The sequence below is a fragment of the Anolis carolinensis genome, chromosome 1 (genome assembly GCF_035594765.1).
Source record: "Anolis carolinensis isolate JA03-04 chromosome 1, rAnoCar3.1.pri, whole genome shotgun sequence".
Classification (NCBI taxonomy): Eukaryota; Metazoa; Chordata; class Lepidosauria; order Squamata; family Dactyloidae; genus Anolis; species Anolis carolinensis.
In genome coordinates, this window is record NC_085841.1 from 225,292,487 (window position 1) to 225,300,564 (window position 8,078).

Sequence of the window (8,078 nt, forward strand, 5' to 3'; positions counted from 1 at the left end):
TTAAATGCTAATCAAGGTGGCCAATTGACTACGCCACAGCAATGCGTGGCCAGGCACAGCTAGCTGTTTTATATTGTCTTTTACACAGTGTTGTGAGCCGCTTTGGGTCCTGTTCAGGGAGAAATGCAGGATATAAATAAAGATTTATTATTATTTATTACTGTTTACTACATGGCGAGGCTACCACTGGTAGTAAGCAGGATCTGAATGATGTGGAGTCCGTCTATAGCAGTGGTTCTCAAGTTTTGGTCCTCCAGGTGTTTTGGACTTTAGCTCCCACAATTCCTAACAGCTGGTATGATGGCTGGGATTTCTGGAAGATGAAGTCCAAAACACATGGAGGACCAAAGCTTGGGAAGCACTGACCTATAGGAATACTCAGTTTTGTAATGGGCAGCTTCAGAGTTTGGAAATGTTTTTATTTGGATTTTGGGCAATTTTTCTTTGCTCTAGAAACAGACTGACTTGAGATTTGTACTAGCTGTAGTCTTAAAAAAGGTAATTTTCTCAAACTTTCACAGAGTTATGTGCTGCTTAATACCAGTATGTGCAAGAAAAGGAAAATTGCACCTGTGGGCTGGATCCCATTCCTCTGCTTTTCTCAAAAAGAAACACATTCTTATTCAACAACGTGCCATAGGGAGTTTCTTACCTTCCCTTCTTCCTTAGAAATACTATATGACTTTAATCTGCAAGATTATATCATCACACATTTCTATACTGATGCCATATAATCATATATCTCTCTGATACGGTATGTGTAATTTTGTGAAGAAATCATTGCATTATTCATGATACAGAATTATGTCTTTGGTTCATTAGGGCCAGATGGAAAGCCATATCATTTCTCCCTGCTTTTAACTACTTCTCTCTTTTTTTTAAAAAAAAGTAGTCTTCCATTTGTACTATCTTCCTGCATTTACGAGCAATAATGTAACAATGGGAATATTGAAGACATCCAAAAGGCAGAACACAGAGCTATTGAGCTGTCTGGTATATAAGAGATTCTATCAACTTCAATGTCTACTTCTGCCGTCTTCTTCACTTTCACTTCAAAGGCTACCGGCACAGCCAGGCAAATTTAACGTAATTGTGATGCACTTAACGGATCCAGAAGAAGAAACTACATTTCAACGTACGTATTGTACAAATCATGAAACAAGCATGCAATGAAGTCTCCATTAATCATCATCTAAAAAAGAAATAAGCCATTTGTTATTTTGTCTTTTTCTTAAAAAAAAGAAAAAACCCAGCAACTATGAAATTGTGGGGAGATCAGATACAATCATTCCCTAGGCTGAGTCTATATGCTTCACATTGAACTTGCCCGCTTTTGGTCTAAAACTATTTAGTTGCTTGTGGTTTCCTCTAATTTTTTTCATCATTTTTAAAATGTATTTGTTATGCAATGCTTTTGACACGAAATAAATAAACATTGAACTTGCCTGGTATATGCAAAATACAGTAGGTTCCTGGTATCTGTTAGAGTTTCAGAATCACCTATGGATATTCAAGTCCCTAGAAGCTCCCATAATATGCAACGGCATAGTAATTTGGTGCCCCTTTTATTTGCTTTTTGAGTTTTAAAAAATATTTTCAAGTGGTGGGTGGTTGAATCTGTGAATTCAGAACCTGGATACAGAGGGCCAACTGTATAGGGCAAGAAATGTCAACTTCTGATTTGATTTTTCTAGAATTATTATTCATGGGTCATATTTATTTATTTATTTTCAGAAAGGCAAGGAGAAATCTCTTCTGAACAATTCTTTGAAAAATACAATTCATCTTAGAGTAGCCACTGATCAGAAATAACTTAAAAGCACACAACAACAAATAATGTATAAGCACGTTCTACAAATATTGAAGAGCATACGTGGATTCAGTACTAAAGTGCCATCTCGTCCCTCCTCCTAGGTAATAGCACTTTTGATCGAGTGCTTTCATGGTACTCAGATTGTTGAATGGGGATGAGGACTGTTAGGTAGCAACTAGGACCCCTTCCATCAGGCCTGTACTGAGGGGGGGGGGGGTTCAACCCCCCCCCCCCCCCGAAATTTTTCAGGTTAAAAAAAAAACCTGGGTTACTCATGAATATTAACTGGTTAACCAAATCCCCATGCTAAGGAACTGGAAAAACTACTTCTGAGTATTCCTTACCTAAGAAAACAATGTGAAATTCAGGGGGTTGCCATAAGTAACCAGTGACTTGAAGGTACACACACACACACACACCTTAAAGTAGTCAAATTAATAATGACCTGCTGACCAATTTTAAGTGCCCTCACCTTAAAAACAATTTTGGAGTCCATAATTAAGTGTCTCACAGTTCTAAGTGATCCAGTAATCTAGGAGAGGAGGTTAGTTGGAGGAGGTCACTTTTCTTTATGAAACAATTCTCTCGTTTCTATGATTAGTGGTTATTTCCTTGAGAGAGCTAATGCCTCCTCTCACTTCAAACCATCTGTAATTAACTACTTTTGGTCCCATTGAAAATTATCCATGTGTATTATATGCAAACAAAACACACTTCCCTCTCAGAATGGCAGGCAAGGCTTAAAGGTCATTTAAAGGAGCTCCAAGATAGCCTGCCCAAGGCCAGGAAAATTCCAAAGATGCTTCACTCAAATACAAAGATAATGGTGGGTTTGATGAAAGTGGAAGCATATAGACATTCAAGTTGTACTGTATGCTAATGGTCTTAGGTTTCAGTTGGAAGGTCTGATTTTATCCAAAAAGTGCAAAGCATGTTAAGCACCTCTACTTGAAACAAATTCATGCAAAATCTGTGAAACCTATTTCTAGTATAATAGATGGTGCTCCAATGATTCTGTCCAAATGCCAGGAATGTCATCAAAAGTCTTTTTCAGGTGAGAGAGTAAAGCATTTGACAACTATAATGGGGTGCATTTACACCAGTTATCGGCAAACTTCATCTCTCTAGGTGTTTTGGACTTCAACTCCCAGAAATCCCAGCCAGCTTACCATCTGTTAGGAATAGTAGGAGTTGGCAGATTGAAGTTTGCCCATGCCTGATCTACACAGAAGATATAATGCAGTTTGGCACCACTTTAACTGCTGTGGCCAGTGCCATAGAATCATGAAGATCTCTCTAGAAATATCTAGTTTCTCCAGCATGAGTCTACAGTCAACACTCCCTATTTGCAGATTTGATTATTCATAGATTTGATTTAAATATTCTCTCTAGATCCCCCAGTATGCATGAGTCTACAGTTGACTTCAAATAATACTGGAGAGTCTAGAGCAGTGGTTCTCAACCTGTGGGTCCCCAGGTGTTTTGGCCTTCAACTCCCAGAAATCCCAGCCAGTTTACCAGCTGTTAGGATTTCTGGGAGTTGAAGGCCAAAACATCTGGGGACCCACAGGTTGAGAACCACTGGTCTAGAGATTCCAAGAGAGATGTTCACTCTATGGCCAACTTTCTGCAGAAGTTGACATAGAGTCACACTGGAGGATCTAGAGAGAACATTTAAATCAAATCTATAAATAATCAAATATGCAAATAGGGAGGGTTGACTATATAATAATAAAAGAGAAAGTATGCACAGGCACTTTTACAAGGCCACCTTCCCAGAGTGACTTCTGCTTGTCAGACAGTCCATGAAGCCAGGGACTGTGAAGATAAGCTAGGACTGCGGCTCCCATCAATGATGCACCATCCACCATCAATGATGCACCATCCACCATCAATTCCTCCTGCCATATAGAGATGCTGATCAACAGAATCTTAATAAACATGTAGAACATTTAAGATAGTCTCTTTAACTGAAATTTCCTGTATCTTTGCAGTACATCTTTGAAGCAAGCAGGATCAACATGCAAATACTTTTTATGCCCAATTAGGGGTGGGCAGTTTGAGCATTAGGATAGGAAGACAGCATGTGCCAGATGGTTGAAGATCATTTGCATTTTTACAGATACATAGGCAGCATGATGATCACAATACCTGCATGGAAATGGTGGATATGAGACCCAGGGATTCAAGGGAAGTGCCGTGAATAGATGTTTTTGTCATTTCCAGGTTACAATCGAAGACTCCCTCCCAATAAAAGGCACAAATTATTTTTCTTTCCCACATACACACCATGACATCACACTGACTTTCTGACATGACTTTAAATATTCATTCTGTTACATACTTTGAAATGCCATTCCTACTGTTTTATTGCAGGAGATGATGTGCATCCCACAGGCAAGTTCAGGCTGGCAGCAAACGTGATTGGCAGGAAGAGAATGGAAAATGGAAAAAAAAAACCTAAAAGAATGCACAGGATAAAGCGATACATCTGTTCACTGCTGCAGGATAGTATGTGAACACTGGTTCACTTTATTTAAGTGCCCACTTTAATAGGGACTAAACTTTAAAATGAAAAATGCTGGTTCTCCCTCTATATTCCTCTTGCTACCATCTAATGTGAAAAATTGATCCTTTTTGCCACAGCAAAAAATTGCATCCATTGTGAACACTTGGGATACAGCCCAAGACCCTCCCATGGATATCTGAAACTTTGGATAACCCTATATTTTGACTATATTTGGCATGGAAGCATACCATAAAATAGCACAGAGGTCTACAAAAAATGAGAAGAAAATATATATTGGATCATAGGTAAAGGAAACTGTCGATATTGATTCTGTGGGTAAAGGGGTTGTGTTGTACATGTCATACAAATAAATACTGTAGTAGTTGATAAGGATCCAATAAGTGGGATAATTGGGGAAGTGAAAAGGCAGATCTCAATCATTCCTTCATACTGCCCTGGTCAACGGAGACTTCTATCCTAATGTAAACAGTAACATTCAGAAGATAATTTTCATCAAAACTGTGGTAGAATAGAGCTGATTAAATTCCCACCCTCCACTCTCCTGTACAGTTGCTCTTCTGCACACTATAGTATATATTAAGGTGTAGTAGTGTTACATATGGCAGGGGTGCAAAACTTTTAGACATTCTGGAATATAATTTCCATAATCCCTTACCATTAGCCATGCTTCTAATTGAAGTTGTATAATTTCAGAAGGCCAAGGGATCTCCATTCCTGGTGTAGAAACAAATACGTTTCTTTGCACGTGCAACATACTTCCCAATCATGGTATGGTTTTAAAAGTTTTTAATTGTTTCACTTGTATTCTATTATTTCGAAATGTCTTTTAATGCCGTATTGTTGTCAAGGCATCAAATAGCTGCCTTTTATGTAAAGGTGGGATAGAAATATAGCAAATAAATAATCATGTTAGAAATAGTACATGTGAAGTAAATTCCCAGATAAAAAGTGGAAGGTAGATGGAGAATACTATGCACAACTGCATGTTGTAACACTGGTGATTTAGAAGCCAGGATTGCATACCTTAAGTCCCTCCTTTAAAAAACAATTAAAATCCCACGTGTTAGCTTTTTCCTGCCATGCAACGATGCATAGTCCCAAGTATTTTTCAAGAACCCAGATGGATTGAGAAAATAGTGTACCGTATATGCTAGGCTTGCTCAAATAATTCGATTTCCCCGTTACCCGTTATTAATTCGTTACTTTCGTTAGTTTTGAAGCAATATACGGCCTTGATTGTCCACACGTCTGGATATCGCGGTTTCGAACCGCGAGAGGCCGTTTTTTATTATGTCGTCGTTTTTTTCGTTAGGAAAAAAAGCTTTTGCAAATCACCCAAACTCCCACCATTCAGGCCCTTTCCTTTTGTCCCTCAGCAAAAGGGGCGTCACGGGCTCAGCCAATGGGAGGGGGTGAGGGGGAAGGAGGCCGAGGAGGAGGAGGAAGACGGAGGGGGGAAATGGCCGCCGCCGCCGCCTCGCCTCAGCTCAGGCCTGGTGTCTCTCTGTGAGGCGGGAAGGCGGCGGATGGAGCCGGGAATGGAGAGACCGAGAGAGACAGAGACACGCAGAGATGGAGGCTGGCGCGGGGCCCGGCGGTGAGGAGGAAGAGGCCCGGGATGTGAGGGGGTGTGGGCCAGGCCCGTCCTCGGCTGCTCCCGGGGAGGGAGGGAGGGAGGACTACGACTCCCAGGGGCCCAGATTCGCACCCTCCCTCCCCCCAATACAGGTCTCCATACGACGCTACATGAACTTGAATGGATACTGTGGTTGTGTTGTCGAAAGCTTTCATGGCCGGGATCACACTGTTGTATGTATTCCAGGCTCTATGGCCATGTGCCAGAAGCATTCTCTCCTGCCGTTTCACCCACATCTGTGGCAGACATACTCAGAGGTTTTGACGTCTGTGCGAAGCTAGGCAAGTGGGGTTTATATATCTGTAGAAGGTCCAGGGTGGGAGAAAGAACTCTTGTCTGTGGGAGGCAAGTGTGAATGTTGCAATTGGTCACCTTGATTAGCATTGAATAGCCTTGCAGCTTCAAAGCCTGGCTGCTTCCTACCTGGGGGAATCCTTTGTTGGGAGGTATTAGCTGGCCCTGATTGTTTCCTGTCTGGAATTCCCATTTTCTGGGTGTTGTTCTTTTACTGTCCTGATTTTAGCTTTTCTGTAGCTAAAATTGCATATAAAATTGATTCTATAGGGAGGATAAATGATTGGATTTCAACTCCTACAGCTTAGCTTTCTCTGCCAATAATGGTACCATACCAAACTAAACCTCCCAAGATTCTGTAGCAGTGAGCCATCTTGGATATTGTAAGGGATTTATTATTATTATTATTATTATTATTATTATTATTATTATTATTATTATTATTAGACCTTGCTCCCAGGAAGGTGCCTTCGCTGTGGCTCCCAACTTATCTATCTACCTTTCCACATATTCTCCACATTGTGTGTATGTGTAAGTATATTATATATACATGAGCCCCGGTGGCGAAGTGTGTTAAAGCACTGAGCTGCTGAACTTGCAGACCGAAAGGTCCCAGGTTCAAATCCCGGGAGCAGAGTGAGTGCCCGCTGTTAGCTCCAGCTTCTGCCAACCTAGCAGCTTGAAAACATGCCAATGTGAGTAGATCAATAGGTACCGCTCTGGCGGGAAGGTAATGGCACTCCATGTAGTCATGCCGGCCACATGACCTTGGAGGTGTCTATGGACAACACTGGCTCTTGGGCTTAGAAATGGAGATGAGCACCAACCCCCAGAGTCAGACATGACTGAACTTAACGTCAAGGGATACCTTTACCTTTACCTATACACACACACACACACACACACACACACATATGCAGGGACTATATATATATATACAGTATATATCACACACACACCAATTTAACAAAGTTTCAGCCACAAAAACAAAGTTTCTGAAGTAGAACAATGACTTTCACAGTAAAGACAACCCAATTTAACAGGAAATAAGACTTTCAAACCAGGAACAGATTTTTGCAATTATTAAAAAATGGTTTATTATAAAAGCTATGAAAATTCGCCAAAAATCAGAGGATAAGGGAAACGTTCCAAATTTTGGTGAGCTATCAGTGTTAAATGTGTTCTACCACTGTACCAAGTTTGAAGAAGATCACTCAAAAAATGAGGGCGGTAGAGTCCTGTAAAATCTCCCCTTGTGCTGTTTTTTTTGGCCACTGCGCATGCGCGTCCGCCATTAACGAATTAATTTAGAAAATAACGAATTTTCGTTAATTTTGAATTTTTTGGGGGGCAAAATTCGGAAATGACATCAGAAACGAAACGCTGGCACCCCCTGCTTTTGAAACGAGTTTAGAATCAATTTTTTCATGGATCGCTCAAGCCTAGTATATGCCAATGGGAAGACATGGACAAGTGGAGCTCAAGACATCATATGACAAGTGCTATATGGGTGCTGGCCATAAGTGTACACAGCGCTTCTTAGTCACCTTCCTGACCTGGCCTCCTAAAAATGTACTGGTATGCTAGTGTCATTATCCCTGCATAACATGGATTAGAAAAGTTGTGGCCCATCAGAAGTGGAAGGCACCAATTCAAAGTGGAATAGGCAAAGGAAATTTACACAAATCTCTACTTTTCAAGATCTTACACTGACATCAGCCAAACATTAATAATTTCATGGCTAATGTTAATTTTTACTTAAACAAAATAGTGAAATGTGAAGCAATGAACAGCATGATTCAAAT

The 8,078-nt window shown here is 40.5% G+C and overlaps 1 long non-coding RNA gene across 1 annotated transcript; it reads left to right on the top strand.

Moving 5' to 3' along the window:
- Positions 1-878: 878 nt before the first annotated feature.
- On the top strand, positions 879-5,588 carry LOC103280068 (uncharacterized). Its single transcript, XR_507133.2, has 3 exons — positions 879-1,135; positions 1,735-1,914; positions 4,190-5,588. It is a non-coding gene; the product is annotated as an uncharacterized LOC103280068 (long non-coding RNA).
- The last annotated feature ends 2,490 nt before the right edge of the window (positions 5,589-8,078 follow it).